Raw genomic sequence first — 16,337 nt, 5'->3', positions numbered from 1 at the left:
CTTAAGGCACCTCTTTTTTATTTCATTTTGTTTTTGTTTTTATAACTTTGTATTATATAACCAAACTGTAATATAAATTTTTATCCATGCTATTTGAATTGACTGCATACTAAGTCCTTAGAATACTGAAGCCAACGAGATTTCTTGGCTACACTCTGCTGAAGTCCTGGCTGGAGACATTATAATGTTTCAGGGAATCTCAGAACTGTTCCCATGGAGAAGGATCATCAATATATGGTACCTGTTTTGTTGGTCTTCTTGATTTCCTTCTTCTTGTCTGTATCCAAGATCTTCAGTGGGTCTTTCCTAGTTATAAAAGATTTTTATTAAATTAGATGGAAATTATAGGTTATTTTTTCTTAAAATTTGACATCTGAGTATGTAGTGTATAAAAGCATCCCCCAACAAAATACAAGATTACATTTGGCTTTGATACAAGAGATCAAACTGTTCTAGCATAAATTTACCATCAGATCTAGTGGTTTTTCTGATTTACACCCAACAAAAATAAAGCCATACAACCACACAAAACTCCTAACAGCATTCACCAAAGATCAAAGGACATTTTTTTCTCTAATGTTCATCTGTGTAAGAAGTAAAGACAAATGGATGTCAGGACAGTAGAAAAAAATCAGACAATACAAATCTAGTCTTAATCATCTATATACTCCTTTACTCAAGTTCTAGTGGAAGTTGTGGGTAAGATTTAAGGGATAATATTCATTTCTTTAATCTTTTGGTTAAAAATGTGTGTGTGTGTGTGTGTGTGTGTGTGTGTGTGTGTGTGTGTGTATGTGTGTGTATGTGTGTATGTACTATGAATGTTCAGGTACATGCTTTGAGTTGGAATCACAAATAGTTGTGTGCTACCTGGTTTGGATCCTAGAAATTGAGCTCATATTTATTAGGAGAACAGCAATCTCTCTTAACCACTGAGCCATCTCTAAACTCTGGTTCCTATTGCTTTTCTTTGTAGTATATGAGAAGATTTTTTTTCTCATTCCTATTTACAGCATATGGATAATTAATTACTCATTAATACAGTGTTTTTCAACTTATTCATTTCCTATTTTGTGCTACAAACAGCATCTATTCACAAAGGAGAGACAATCTACAGAGAATATAATATAAAATAATTCTTTAGTACTTAATATTCAGCATTGCCTGGTTCTTCAAAGAAAAAAGAAATTAAAAAACCTTTCTGTCAAAACTCATAGCATGTATACACTAAATTCTCTAAGTGAGTTCAATTTCAGAAAAGCTTCATATGCTTTATCTGATTAACAAAACTTGTCTCCATTTTGATATCATGATCCCTGCCCTAGAAAACATTTCAGAAACTAACATTAATTGTGCTGAAAAAAATGTTGTCTCAGGAATAAACATAAATATAAATAGACCATACTCTCAGTCTTTGTGATGGTTAGAATTTTTGAATAAGTCTAAAACCTGTAACCTTAAATGCTGTTGGAAAAACTTCCATTGGGAGATGATTATGCCATGTACTCTCTTGTGTGCAATCCAGTTCTTGTAAAAAAAAAAAAATTCCTCACAATAGCTCACCCTTTAACAATAATTTCATGGGGAAGTTGCCATAGATGATCTGGTAGGCAGATCCTCATTACATATTGCTTCTACCTATAACTTGACTTTGAGCTTTCCAGCTTCTAGAACTTTCAGAAATGAATGTGTGTCACCTATAAAAGTCTCTGGCAATTCTGTCTCAATTACCTTAAACATATCTTCTCTTTTACATTGTGGATGGAGACACTCTGAATGAACAATTGCATGAGACAGGAAGTTGGAGTTTAATACCTGCAAACACAGGCAGAGTCCCACCTCCCAAGATTCTCTTTTGTTTTAGAAACTTGGTTTTAATCAGGAGAAATATTATCTTCTACACTTTCCATAGGTGTAACTTTGGGTTGTGTTTGTCATCTATCAGTAATCATGATAAAATACCTGAAATATTTATATCTTTCAGCTCATCACTTGAAAGGGTTCAGTGAATAAATAATGTAACTATCTAATGTAAAGTTGGACTTGTGCCATTCCAGCATTTCATTGTAAAAACATGTGGCAAAAGAACCATCTTAACTTCATGGTGTCCAAGAAAGAATGGTGAAGAACAAAGGGCTTAGCCTTTATCAGTTACTTTTCTGTTTCTGTGATAAAATACTCTGACATAAAATGACTTGTAGAAGAAAGAGTTTGTTTCAGCTTACAATTCCAGAGGGATAAGGATACATCAAAGTGCAGCAGCATGACAGCAAGCAGCAGAAGCAGGGAGGTGAGAGATCATTTGTCAGTGGCACACAGAGGAGAGTGTGAACTGGAAATGATGCAAGGCTATACCTTCTTTTTATTATTATTATTAGGTATTTATTTCATTTACATTTCCAATGCTATCCCAAAAGTCCCCCCACCCTCCCACACCCACTCCCCCACCCACCCACTCCCACCTCTTGGCCCTGGCGTTCCCCTGTACTGAGGCATATAAGGTCTGCATGACCAATGGGCCTCTCTTTCCACTGATGGCCGACCAAGCCATATACTTTCTTAACCTCAATCCTCAGTGATGGTGATGGACTTTCTACAGGAATGTGCCATGCCCAAATAGTTCCATAACCTCCACAGAGTTCACTACCAACTAGGGAGCAAGTATGTGTCCACATGAGCCTCTGAGAGACAGTCAGCAATCATACCACAAGGATCTAGAGTCCCACCATATTTTTTCAAGAACATAACCCATTGGCTAAACTTCTTTCTGTCAGTGGCTTCCTCATATATCACAGGTTCCAACAGTACTCAGGAATATCACAGATTGGCTACTAAGTCTTGAGTGTTTGGACCTTTGGAAAGAGAATGAATTTAAAAAGCTTAAAGTGAGGGCTAGTCACTCTTATTTTGAAAGAATTTCTGCTACTTGGTCATTTTACCATTATTTAAACATAGTAAAGTACAGGGGAAGTTAGGGGCTTGGAGAAGAAAACTGTTTAATACACAGTGTAAACAAATGTATGAAAATGTTCCTATGTAACAGAGTATTAAATGCAACAAATATATACAATGAGAAAAAGAAACAAAAAGAAAGAAATGGGAAAAAACATCTCCTGTGGTGACAGAAACTCACTGTCAGAAGCTAAAATATTGAATATTGTCATGGGTATTTCGTTTGTTGGAACCTTGGAAGGAATTTGGATGTATTTCTCTTTCCAAGATTATGTGACCCCAGCATGTTGTTATTCCATCACAGGACTAAAGCAGCTGTATATATTGGGCCTCTGAGGTGGGGACATTTGGTTTTATTTGTGAAGCATAATACCTATTTCTTTAGAGACTGTGATGAATAACATGGGCTAAGATTTTAGACTTTTCATTTACAAAAGAAAATGAGTAGCTGAGACACGGGGACCGTGTGTTTACAATGAGTCCCAGGTGTCGGAAATGCTTATGTGCCCTATAAAACTCCCTGATGAGGCTTCCTTCCCTTGGCTTCTCACATAGTTCAGTTTGTATTTACGCAAATGAGAAAACAAATCAGTAGTTAACAGGAACACCGCTGTGCTAACACATTAACTCTCACTTTATAACCAGATGAGGCAATAAGTGCAGGTTAGCCCAGTGGGGCCTCTGCCAGGCAGGGAAGCACTTCCCCTCCCGCTCGCTCGGGTGGCAAAAATAGATTCATCTTTGTCAATTCCAAATCAACAAAACCTGGAGTGGATTTGCACATTTGAATGGATGCATGTGTGTAGGTGACAGGAGGTAGAGTTAAGTATAAGAAACCAAGATTCTGGCTTTTGATTATCTATATGCATTTACATTCAACATATGACCATGCATAGGAGTTGATTTTACAGTAGTTAATTATGTTATAGGAAACAAGGCCAGAAGTCTGAAATTGAATAGGGGTGGCCCTTCCTGGAAGTTCAGAGAGAGACTGCAAACCATGGTTTTGTCCTTGCTTCTGGTGATCCCTAGCCTCACTTGACATACTTTGGATTGTGGTAGCATTGCTCCAAGCCCTCCCTGCTTTTGCCAATGTATTCATTTTGTTTGAGTCTCCTCTCTACTTTTCTCATTTTTATAAAGACACCAATTATTTGATTATGACCTACTTCCAACCAATTTAAGTTCATTTGTGTTGACTTCTGTATAGTGACATATGAAGATAAGTTTCCATTCACAAGATTGGAGGTTAGAGCTTTAACATAGCTTTTAAAGGTCCACAGGTAAGGCCACCATCCTCCATTATATGTTCTGAATGACCTGAAAATGTTTAAGAGGAGGCACAGAGGAGGAAAAAATATATTTGTTTTTCTGTTTGGGAAATGGTAAAGAGATATACAAACTGACACAGGGAGATAGCACCTGTGTACAGCTTTGGACATATGGAATTTCATGGCAGGAGCAAGAGCAGGAGGAGAAGAAAGAGGAAGACAAGGAGGAGGAGCAGGAGCATTTCAAATACTAATTATGACTCATGAAGTCTGTGAGCCTGGGACTTTCTACACGTCTTGCAAGCAGCTCCATATGTGAAAGGGCTTCCTCTGGATCTCTTAATTCTCCTCCACATTGTTTGCTGCTTCTCTGACATTGGGGAAAGGCTATGCATGTAGTATTAGTTTTAGGAACTTCTTGATGTTTGTGAGTTGTTTATTTCCTGAATCTCATGGGCCTCCCCCTCTTCTTCTTGGAGTAAATGTTTCAATTTGAACAAATTGCTATGCAGTTGATGGATATAACAGGCATGGTATCTGGCCCTTGTGGTAAGGGAGAGGAGAGGCCAACCACGTGAAGCCTATTATCCAGACTTATTGGATCGTCAGAGATAGTGAATAAGAAGAAAACTGGGATGTTTGAACGCACAGTCCCTGAAATATTGATAGGAAAAGAGATGTATTTTTATATAGCACAAAAGACCAGGCATGGTTTGAAATACTTCAGCACAGACGAGAGTAATGTTCAAGCACATTAGGACTACTTTTCTTGTTACCCTGAGATCCTGGTCAAGGCACATTTATAATGGCAGAAAACTGTTAAAATGATTCCTGTTGGTATAACAAATTGTCCTGTGTCTTAAAGCAGAAATTGATGAAGTCACAGCTCTGGAGGTCAGATGTCTGAAATGGACCTGGCAGGGTTAAATTCAGGTGCCAGCAGGCTACTGTTTCTGGATGCTCAGGAAGAGAAGCATCTAGAATTTCTGTAAGAGAATCTGAACCTTGAATATTCTATCTTCTAGCAATAGCCCACATTCATTCACTCTGACTTGGGCTTCTATTGTCACAGATCCCCAGTTTTCACATTTTAGGATACCCATGATTACAAAGGACTCATCTTGATATTCTAGGATGATATCCTCATCTCAAAATTTTTAATCAGACATTTTCTCATGTAGCGATATATATTCAGAGGGTCAGGATGAAAGCATGAACACTTGGGAGGGGGGGAACATTATTGCATGAATCACCTCAACCTTAGGTTGTCATTAATAGAAGCCAAAGTTGCAAAGGCCCCAGCAGGAGAAAATACCAAGATTATCTGCTATCTAGCATAAGAACTCTCTGAGTGTTAGTCCTATTCACCCTAGAAAGTCTCTATTCATTTAGGTAAATATTGGTTTACCTGTAAATTTGTGCTCCTGTGTGTGTCAGTTCCGAGAATGTGAGGGCAGTGACATTCATCTCCTATGCTCATTCCAATATTAGGACATATTTTCTTCTGCATATACAACCTATGTCCAGTTCAACTATAAAATTGTCAAAATCCCTGTGACATGCTCACATGATATAAATAAACTATCCGTTATTTTATTGGTATATTATTAACATACCAAGTTAGCTATATCCAAATGGCTAGTAGATCTAGAGGATTAATGTCTTAATATAATCTATACAATGGATCATATAATATCATATGTATAACATGAATATTATTTTCATAAGAATGTTAACTATTATTTTTATACATATAAAATATGTATAGTTTTATATAACTATATTAAGTGTGTATATTACATGTGCATTTATTGTATAAAAATATACCTTTTCTGTTATCACTCTTTAGTTCTTGGGGATTTTTATACTGGGCACATAAAGTTGTATTAAGCAAACAAGAGCAACACCACTAAAATAGTAAGAATTAATCGTAGACTACTAAGCACAAACTTACAGGGGAGAGAGACAACATACATTGAATTGTTGATTTATAGCTTCTAGTGCACAACTTTTGCTCCAACCATGTGCAGTTGTTGAATTGAAGCTCTTCCTCTTTTGCACATCACAAACCTGAGACATAGAAAACACTTTCTAAGATCAGGCAGTCAGTATGTGCTAGCACATGAGCTGAATTTTAGGATATTTCATGAGTCCAATTGTGTTGGCTACATTCAAAACTTGGCATGTTGTGTAGTTGTGAATGGCAGGTGAAAATTTGCCTCATGCCCAGACTGGTAAGGGTCAAGTTCATGAGATGAAATACTGCATGTAAGATGAGTTCAGTAATAAAACATCAGGATGGCATGTGTGACTTAGATTGTGTTTAAGGGAAGATGAAAGGGAATTTTAAGATTATTAAGGGAATGGGAAGTGTTATCCTCTGGAGGGCACAGTGAAGGGTAACAATGTGGGGGGTGGGGAGACTGTAACCAAAGTAAAACAATCTACTTCAAATAGTAGTATTCAAATTTAGTATTTACAATTTTCACAAGTCATTACCAAGTTCCCTGCATGGTTAAGTAAACAAAGATTCAGGGGAGATAAATATGCCTCATGCTTCCTTGGTTCAAGATTAGATTATCTCAGGAAGTCATGCTTCTTTGATTACTCTCTCCTTTCTTCAGCAAGTGTGTGCCCTTGGTAGTGAAAGACATGTTTGCATTTAGTAGAGCACTGGAATACTAATCTGTTTTTTGAAGCACAGATATGTTTCTGTAAGAAAGAATCAAAACAACAACTTAAACTTTATGACACAGTTTCCTTCCTCAAACTTAGATGCATCTGTTTGTCCTTCCTTCTGTAAGTGCGGTCTGACTTCTCAGCATTCTAAGAGTGAATCTAGGGAAAACAGGAAATACTGAAAATAGAAGAAAGTTCTTTTCAGGCCTCAGGGCAAGCTCTGAGTTGCCTAGAAGGATTTGATTTGCATCCCATAGTGAATCTTGTTGCACATCAAAACCTCTCAGCACAGCATGACTCCAGTTCCCTTTCAGACCCCAGCTCAGTGTTGGGTGTTTACCAACTGTAGTTCCCTTCTGCTCTTTGCAACAAATCCAGATCTCTGACCTTTAAAGCAGCAAATACAGCTTTGCAAATTGTCAATGTTTTTTCAAGTTTTACTTGAGACCAAAAGCATGAAATTTTAATGAATACATCCCAAGATTCAGCCTACTGCAAACACATAGAACATTGTCATGGTTTGGGTCCTAAGTGTCTTTCAAAGGCTCCACTTAGAAACCTTGTTCGATAGCCTGTGAGGTTGTTAGACCTTCAAGAGCAGGGTCCTTAAGGGTTGAAATTAAATCAATCTCTCTCTCTCTCTCTCTCTCTCTCTCTCTCTCTCTCTCTCTCTCTCTCTCTCTCTCTCTCTCTCTCTCTCTCTCCCTCCCCCCCCCACACCTTTCTCCTACCGACCATGAACCATCTATTTTCTGCTTACTCATGCACTGAAACTTGAGAACCTATGCAGCAAAGTATACTTCTCTTCTTCTTAAGATGATTTTCCGAGGTGTTTTCTCACAAGAATGCAAATGGAGTTGAACTAGAGACTTCTGTCATTTTTCCCTTCCTATTGTCTACTTAACACCTACATATTCTGTATTCGTTCACTGTACAAGAATGCCAATCAAATTTACCTTTCCTCCCCTTTACAAAGACCCTTGAGGGTACCTAAAAAGTTGGGGAAGCTAAGAACAGAGACAGTTTAGCTCTAATGCCTCCTACAGAATTTGAATCAATATTATCAATTATCTTAAATAGTCAAATAAATTAATAGTAAATAGTCAAGAGAACCATCCCTATTCTTCATGAAATAATTCTATAAACAGTACGAGTTCTAGATAAAAAGCATTGGTTTGTTGGCCTTTAATTGTACACATTATGATCATTTGATTTTGGTCCTGGGCTCACATATGATCATGTCTGATTCTCCTACTCATTTTACTTTACTCCTGGGCAGCTCACTTTACTTAGGTGAATGAAATCCATGCATTGACCAAAAGAATGTAAGACCTGTGCTGTGGTTTTCCATATTGTCCTCTTACACGATATGGAGGCAATTGATCGACTATATTGGTGATCCCATATCCAAGCCTGAGTTTTGATTTGGTCAGTGAATTCTTCTCTGTTCTGCAAAAGTTTGTGAACAAGGAAAACATTTTGGTTTCCTTAAGGCACTGAAATTCACAAATTATATGTTTTGGAAGAAAAACCTATTCTGTTTTGATTAAGATTATTTGAAACTCAGCATTCCAATATGATTCTCTCAATATATATTGATTATCTTCAATTATTTTTATTTTTTCAGTTTTTTTATATTGGATAGTTTTGTTATTTACATTTCAAATGTAAACCCCTTTCCTCTTTCCCCTCCCCTCCTCCTTCCCCTGCTCATCAACCTGTTTCCTGGCCCTGAGATTCCCCTACATTGGGGCATAGATTGGAACCTTCACAGGACCAAGGGCCTCTCCTCCCATTGATGTCCAACAAGGCCATCCTCTGCAACATATGCAGGTGGAGCCGTGAGTCCTACCATGTGTACTCTTTGGTTGGTGTTTTAGTCCCAGGGAGCTCTGGGGGTACTGGTTGGTTCATATTGTTTTTTCTTCCTGTGGGGCTGCAAACCCATTCAGCTCCTTATGTCCTTTCTCTAGCTCCTTCATTGAGGACCCTATGTTCAGTCCAATGGACAATTATTTTTATTAATTATGGATGTTTGAAGATATTTGTATGATTATTCTTCTTAATTTATCAAGCTGTGTTTTCTTCCTTCAACTATGAATGGTACATGTGAAACTATGTCTTGACATGTGTACATTTCAATAAAATGCAAGTCCAGTTCAATCCTTCAGAGTGAATTATGATTCCTTATATATTAAAAAGTTTTACTTCTTTTCAAATTTTAATACATGTTTCAGAGAGTGTTGCAATCTAAAATATCAGCATTTTCAATGAGAAATTGAGAATGAGTAATTCTAATAATTTTACCATTACTAGACTGGATGAAACCACATGGAGACGACTGGTCACCCAGAAGCTGAAAGTGATGAGGTATTGTATACAGTCTCAGTCATGAATAAAGAGCCTTTCTCAACTCCCACATATCTGTAAAGTCGAAATTCTGCATTGTTCACATTAGGAAGGAAATAGTACAAATTTAGATGTCCATCAACAAATGAATTAATATAGAAAATGTACATATATACCATGGAATTTTATGAAGAGAAATAAAAATCATGGTGTTTACAGGAAAATAGATGGAACCCAGATACATCATTTTTAATGAAATAAACCACACTCAAAGACAAATAATATATGTTTTCTTTTATAAGCAGATATATGTACATAAATATGACTGTGTATGTGTATGGGATGTGTAAATGTGTATACATATGTGTATATGATATACATGTATGGATAAATAAATAAAGGTTTCTGTATATGGCTTTATTGTGTATGTTTGCATGCTATTTATATGTTTGTGTAGGTTATGAAAATAGAAAATGATGTTGAGAGGGGGAGAGAATGATCTTTAAAGAAGTAGAAAGTTGAGTACTGGAATATATGTGGTAGGAGTATAGAGGAGGGCAGGAGTGAGTTTGAAGGAAACAAATGGGAACACACTGTAAAGACACATATTTGTGAGTGCTCAAAGATTAAAGCACCTATTTACTTAATTAAAAAATGTTTTGTTCAAATAATTGATAATGTTTACAAAGAAACTTTCAACTAACAGGACTTAAAAGACCAGTCAAATATCATATGTAGTTATTACTTAATATGAGAATTATTTTGGAATTTTGACCTTTTACCTAATGACCCATTAAAACAATGATATGTGTATTGAGATTTCACTCTTTCCCTAATGCACTAGTTTATTCTCTTTTTATTATGTTTTCTTTAATTAAATTTTCCTCTAAAACAAGGGGTAGAGCTAGAAAGAGTTACTAGAAGTAGTAACAAATAGGTATTAGGGATATTTAGAGACAGTGGCAATCTCTGGAAGTAGAGCATCCCTATGAAGATAGAAAGTGAAGATCAGAGCTGTCTTAGTCAGGGTTTCTATTCCTGCATAAACATCATGACCAAGAAGCAGTTGGGGAAGAAAGGATTTATTCAGTTTACACTTCCACATTGCTGTTGATCACCAAAGGATGTCAGGACTGGAACTCAAGCAGGGCAGGAATCAGGAGCTGATGCAGAGGCCATGGAGGGGATGCTACTTACTGTCTTGCTTCCACTGGCTTGCTCAGCTTGTTTTCTTATAGAACCCAGCTCAGAGATGGTCCCACCCACAAGGGGCTCTTCTCCTTGATCACTAATTGTGAAAATGCCTTACAGCTGGATCTCATGGAGGCACTTCCCCAACTGAAGCTCCTTTCTCTGTGATAACTCCAGCCTGTGTCAAGTTGACACACAAAACCAACCAGTGCAATAGCCAAGTGTCTCTTTGCAGCCACGGCACCCATGGTCAGTTCTGTGTGAATACTGTGTATCACTGGGAGCTTTGCATACTTGTCTATTGCCTACTGACTTCACATGGACTAATTTGTATACTCAGCAGTCAAATATATCAGTCTTATTTTTAGTTTGAGAAATTGAGAAAAATTGGGATGATTATACAAGATTTTATGGCTATTTAGTCGTGGGCTTCTATTCATACATAGGAGGAGGATTTCATACTCTTCTTAAGGCAAAATTAGTAATATTCATGATGATATTGAGAAATTAAGGTCAGAATAAATTAAACTCAAAATAGTCCAGGTTACTATTCTGAAGGTGGAAAATATGCAATATTCGGCTTTGTATCCACCCAGGAAATTTATTTAATTGTTTGCTATTAAATTCATTTAGGGTTCCATACCACTCACCTTTCTATAAACAGATGTTTTATTTTCTCTGGTTATGTATAAGTACATTTCAGAGACATGAAAATAGAGAACTACAATAATTTCATTGTTCACTTCTTTCACAAGAAGTTAATTGGGTTCTCAAAATACTTGGTGAAAGTTGATTGTGGTTCTGCTCAATATGTATGTGTGTGTTTTTTTTTTTTAATTCCCTGATACAGAATAAAGAAAAATGCTCTAATCATAAGTCTTCATTGAGAGAGAGAGAGAGTGAGAGAGAGAGAGAGAGACTAAGAGCTTATGCTTGGTTTGGTGACCCAGTCAATTGAACACTGAGTAACATGGACAAATGTAGCACTTATAAGTATTGTCTTCTGCTAGAAGAGGTAACCAAGGCCTCAGGCATGAATAGACATCATAGAGACCAATGATTCTAAACAATTCATGCAGTATTCTATCCATAAATGGATGCCATCGAAGGGCTTCTTATCTTCTGCGCTTTGAATTCCAACTGTGGTGCTTATTTTCCTACAGAACAGGTGACAAGCAGCCTGTATGGAGATCACAGTCATGGTTGTGGACCTGAAGGTGTTGCTTCACCTGTTTTACAGTGAGATTTCTTACATATTTCTACTTCTCTGTGGGGAAACTGAACCTCAACCTGAAGATCATTATTATCACTGAACAAATAATATGCTGTCAAACATTATGTAGACTCTTCAATCTGTTTACTGAATGTTCTGAATTCCTGCCTTCCCAGACACACCCATGAGAAGCATTTGTCTTCAAATTTCCTTGATTCCTGAAGTAATGAATTCATACTGGTTTACTCTAACTACATAGTATACTCAATCTCACTTGTTGTCACTTAAGCCTGCTTCCTCAGTGGAAGCAGACAAACTTGAAGGATGTCTTAGCTCTCCTGTTTCTCAGCACTTTGAACAATGTACTATTTACATAAGCCTGCTATTGACTCAGGGCTTAGCCTTCTTTATCCAGCTTGAACATGACAAAATCCTTAAGAGAAAACCAAGGGATATTTTCCCAGACTTTTAATCATTATTCTTTTTCTCCGTGGGAATCTTGCAAAATCTTAGCTCTGGGTCTGGCCTTAAATATCTGAAGGTATTTTCCATTCTAGCCCCACTGTGGTCTCTTCATGGATTTATCCCAGCTTTCTAAAAGCAACTAAAAATAAAAATGTAAAGAGGGGGAAAAAAGGAGCTAGTTTTATGTCGTCCACTGTGTCTTCTTTTCCAGGCTTTTAAATATGCACAGATTACAACCAGCCTTTCTTGTTCTTGTCACTTGGCCAAGATTTGAAGTGCCTTTGAAATTCACCACCACCTTTAAGCATCACTGCTGTGAGTCTGTCTGTTTCTATCCCCCTGAACTTTTAATCTTGAAGCTATTTGTTGAGCTCTTCCAATGAGCAAAGTTCAACACATCGCCGCTGCAGGTATGCATCTGGCAAGTTCATGGAGGAAAAGAAGCTTTTCCATGGAAATAAAAATGTGAACAAGAAGACTGAGTAGTCCCTATATTAAAGTTTTCTAGAGAAGGAAAATCACATATGTGTTTGTGTGTTTGTGTGTGTGTGAGTTTGTATGTATGTATGAAAGAAATGCAAATTAGGTTTGGTGGATGGAATAGTGGAAAAATCAGAAATTACATGGCATCACGTCATCAGTAAGTTGGATCAGGACAAAGAGAATTGAGATTTACCTGAAGCTAAATGCTTGAGAACCTCGAGATCTACAGTCTGAAGTCCAGATGGGAAGAGAACAGGCAATTCTCACTGTTGATAGCAGCTCTTCATTGAATCTAACAATGCAGAGGCTGATGTCTTCAGTACCATCTTCTTGACAAAACCAGTATGTTTACCACTCATTGGAGTGATTCTTAGTTCACAGATCAGAAGAATCATCTCTGTTCCTGAGTAAAAACTAATGACCTACATTTTCTGAAGATTCTTCTCCCCATTTATCCACTCCATTCTCTTTAATTATAGAATCAGAGGAAGCTGTATAGCATAGTAGCAATGGACATAACCTCTGCAACCAGACTATTCATGCTTGTACACCTTGCTAAAACCACTGGGATTCCATCCCTTCATTATTCATTTTCCATAAAGGGGTACTAATAAGCATCTATTATTAGGTCATAATTTTTAGTAAACATGACAAATAACATACAGTTTGAATCATGATTTAGGTCACAAAACAAAGACTTGTTAATTTGAAGGCATTCTTATAAATAACTTTGTTTAAGAGAGAGAGCTTCCTTATTTCCTTCTCTTCTGTTACCACCTTTTTGAAATGACTACTGCATTATTTGTGTTTTCCAATGATTTTTATTTGGATACTGGGTCTGACATGATGCATGACTTCTGTGGTATATTATCCCATGCTAAGTTCTCAAAATCTCTGAGGGAGTAGTAGACAGAGTAGCTTCTGTACATATAGGAGCTGTAACCAGAGACAAAGGGAAATTTTAGTAAAAAAGCTAAGTATGAATACTCATGACTCAATTCTAAATCCATTTTATATCAAAGGGCTCACAACTTTTTCTCCACTGTATGTTTTCCACCACAAAATATACACAAAACAATGGAAGTCTCTTAACAATAAACTTTGTTCTCCATACTTCTTATTACAGAGAGAAACTTAGTATTGCGATTTTACATTGTCATTACTATCTTTCATTCCTTTTCTTCCATGTCAGTCACTTATAAGGGGAATGAGGAGGGTTTTGTCTCTTTTCACTCCTTTGGAATTTGCCCATTAACAGAGACTATGTGGCTTGATGTGTCTGAACCTCTACAGTGAGTCAGGTCATAGTGACCTTACTCCAGGGTGACCGCCTAATGGGAGGAAAGCTTTCAAAAAACCCACTGTTCCCTTGCAATTAGTCACATCCACCTACACAGCTTTTAACAGAAGCACAGAAAATATTTTCATTTCCCTTGACCTTATGTATAATTCTATCACAGCTGGTTTCAAATTGAGACAGGAAAATACAAATTTTCCCTGAATTCTCTTCAATGTAACAAGTTTTTTTGTTGTTGTTTTTTGTTTTTTAAAGCCTTTTAAAATGATGTCCTAAGATGGACATATTTTATTGGTTATTTGGAAGGCCAAATGACTATGAAATGGAACTTTGGACACATCCAGCATTCTTAGTACCATATTTCAGTTTATCTGAAAACCCCCATCCATACTTCAGTGCTAGGGCCTTGCAGGATAAACTTGATTCTCACGTTGCTCCCATCCTGGCAATCATGAGTAAATCCTGTGGGACTCTCCTCCCTCAGGGTCTGCTGATAACTCTTGGAGTAATTACTTCCCAGAGGTTTTGTGGTGATGATTTGCTTTCCAACAAAATAAAAATTACATATCTTTCCTCTCTCTAGTGAGGACAGTCATGCAAAGGAAAGGAAATGAACTACACTTATGTTATACATATTTCACTTTTGATTTATATACTTATCTGTCCTTTCACTGTTGATTAAACTCCTGCTGTGACTAAGACCTTGACAGCATTGATGATTTAGTGGTAAGAACAAAGGATTGTGTGTGTGTGTGTGTGTGTGTGTGTGTGTGTGTGTGTGTGTGTTTAACTAAAAAAATATATTGTTTCTTTGTGAATTTCACATCATGTACCCCAATCCCACTCATCTCCCTGTCCCTTCATATCCACCCCCAACCCTTGTAAACTACCCTGGAGGAAAACAAAACAAAAATAAAATAAGATAAAATAAAATAAAATAAAATAAACCTTTGGAAGCTTCAGAGTGTCACAAAGTATATCCCTTTGTTCATACAGTTTTGTTTGCACATATTCATTAGAATAAGTCATTAGGTTTGATTCAAGGCCTCTGTCTTCTACCACACCATCAATATTGGATCTTTACCAGAATTTCTCTTGGGCATTCTATTACTGGTCTGTGCCATGGAGAGTCTGCATATTGGGGCTACAGAATAAACCCTTTCACATTTCAGCAGTTCATAGATGGGGTGGATATCGGGGTGAGCCAACTTAAAGCCCTAAATCTGGGCCTGGGTAGAAACAGAGATCAGCCCACCAGCTTTCCTATGTCCACTAGGGCCAGCTCCCCACCTTCACTCTACTCCCTCACCTCCCCACCACTGTACCACCCTCACCCCATCCCCAACCTCCAGACCCCAGACCCTAGGCCCCAGGTGCCAGGTGCCAGGTGCCAGGGCCCAGCCCCACTTTGCCCAGGGGAGTGGCTGGGCCAGCTCTCCTCCTCTTCTACTCTCTGGGTCAGGCAAGCTTGACCACCTGCCACAGGTAGCTGGTATGCATCTCTTCATGCCACCACATGGCAGACAAGGGGCAGGGTCAGCTCGCTAGAATGTTGTAGACAGAAAGAGGTTAGGCCAGTAAGGGGCAGGACCAACTCAGGACAGTTCTTGGGCTACAGCCCAGACCAGGGACATTCACATGAGCCTTGGACATCAACAGAGAGAGACTCTGGCTGAGATAAGACCATGGTCCCAGACTTGCCCCCAGGTGCCAGTATGGGCATGGATGTCACCATCGCCATAGATGGTAGCTCAGGCTACTCAGATCAGTATGTACCCTGGTGGCAACTTAGACCTCAGATATCCACAGGGTTTCAGGTATGACCCAGACCATTGACATCTGCATGGCCTTTGGTGGTAACTCAAGTTATACAATCAACACAGACCCTGACTCTGGTAGTACCATGGACCAAGACATGGCTCTTGATAGCAACCTGGTCCCAGGCATCATTGTGGTCTCATGTGGTTACCCAAGCCCCTTATACCTGCCTATTCATCACTGCTCTTGAGTCTCCCATTCTACCTCTCTCTATGGTGCATGAACACTCAGCTTCACTTCCTCTCTCATCTCTCCACCACATAGTGCCTCGTTTCTATTTGTTCATCACATCTTCATGGGAACTTGGGGCAGAATAAATGATAATTATATGCAGGATAATGAGGAAAAATAATCTGTTTTGTTCCAAATATCCCTATGTTATGTAACTTGGAATTAAGTGATAAACATCTAGTTCTTTTTAGGAATAAGGAAAGGAGAATGTGTGTTCAAGTGTCTTCTAAAATATAATAGGGCACTAGCAATATGGAATAAAAAGGAATCCCAAAGGCTTCCAGTCTAAAGCAGGCAAAGAGCCTGGATCTTCTATGCAGGAGGCTCCCATTCAGTGATTCAGCATTACTATCTTTCATATTTCATTTTTTTCATTCCTGGTCACATA

General features: G+C 37.9%; 1 long non-coding RNA gene across 1 annotated transcript; it reads right to left on the bottom strand.

The window, feature by feature from the left end:
* Window positions 1-246: 246 nt before the first annotated feature.
* LOC110295470 lies at window positions 247-12,989 on the bottom strand. The gene is made up of 3 exons (XR_002378072.1): window positions 12,797-12,989; window positions 6,198-6,293; window positions 247-306 (listed from the first exon to the last, which is right to left on the bottom strand). It is a non-coding gene; the product is annotated as an uncharacterized LOC110295470 (long non-coding RNA).
* Window positions 12,990-16,337: the final 3,348 nt, after the last annotated feature.

Source organism: Mus caroli, chromosome 5 (assembly GCF_900094665.2).
Source record: "Mus caroli chromosome 5, CAROLI_EIJ_v1.1, whole genome shotgun sequence".
Lineage (NCBI taxonomy): Eukaryota > Metazoa > Chordata > Mammalia > Rodentia > Muridae > Mus > Mus caroli.
The sequence above is the reverse complement of the archived record's forward strand: the minus strand, read 5'-3'. Positions and strand labels throughout refer to the sequence as shown.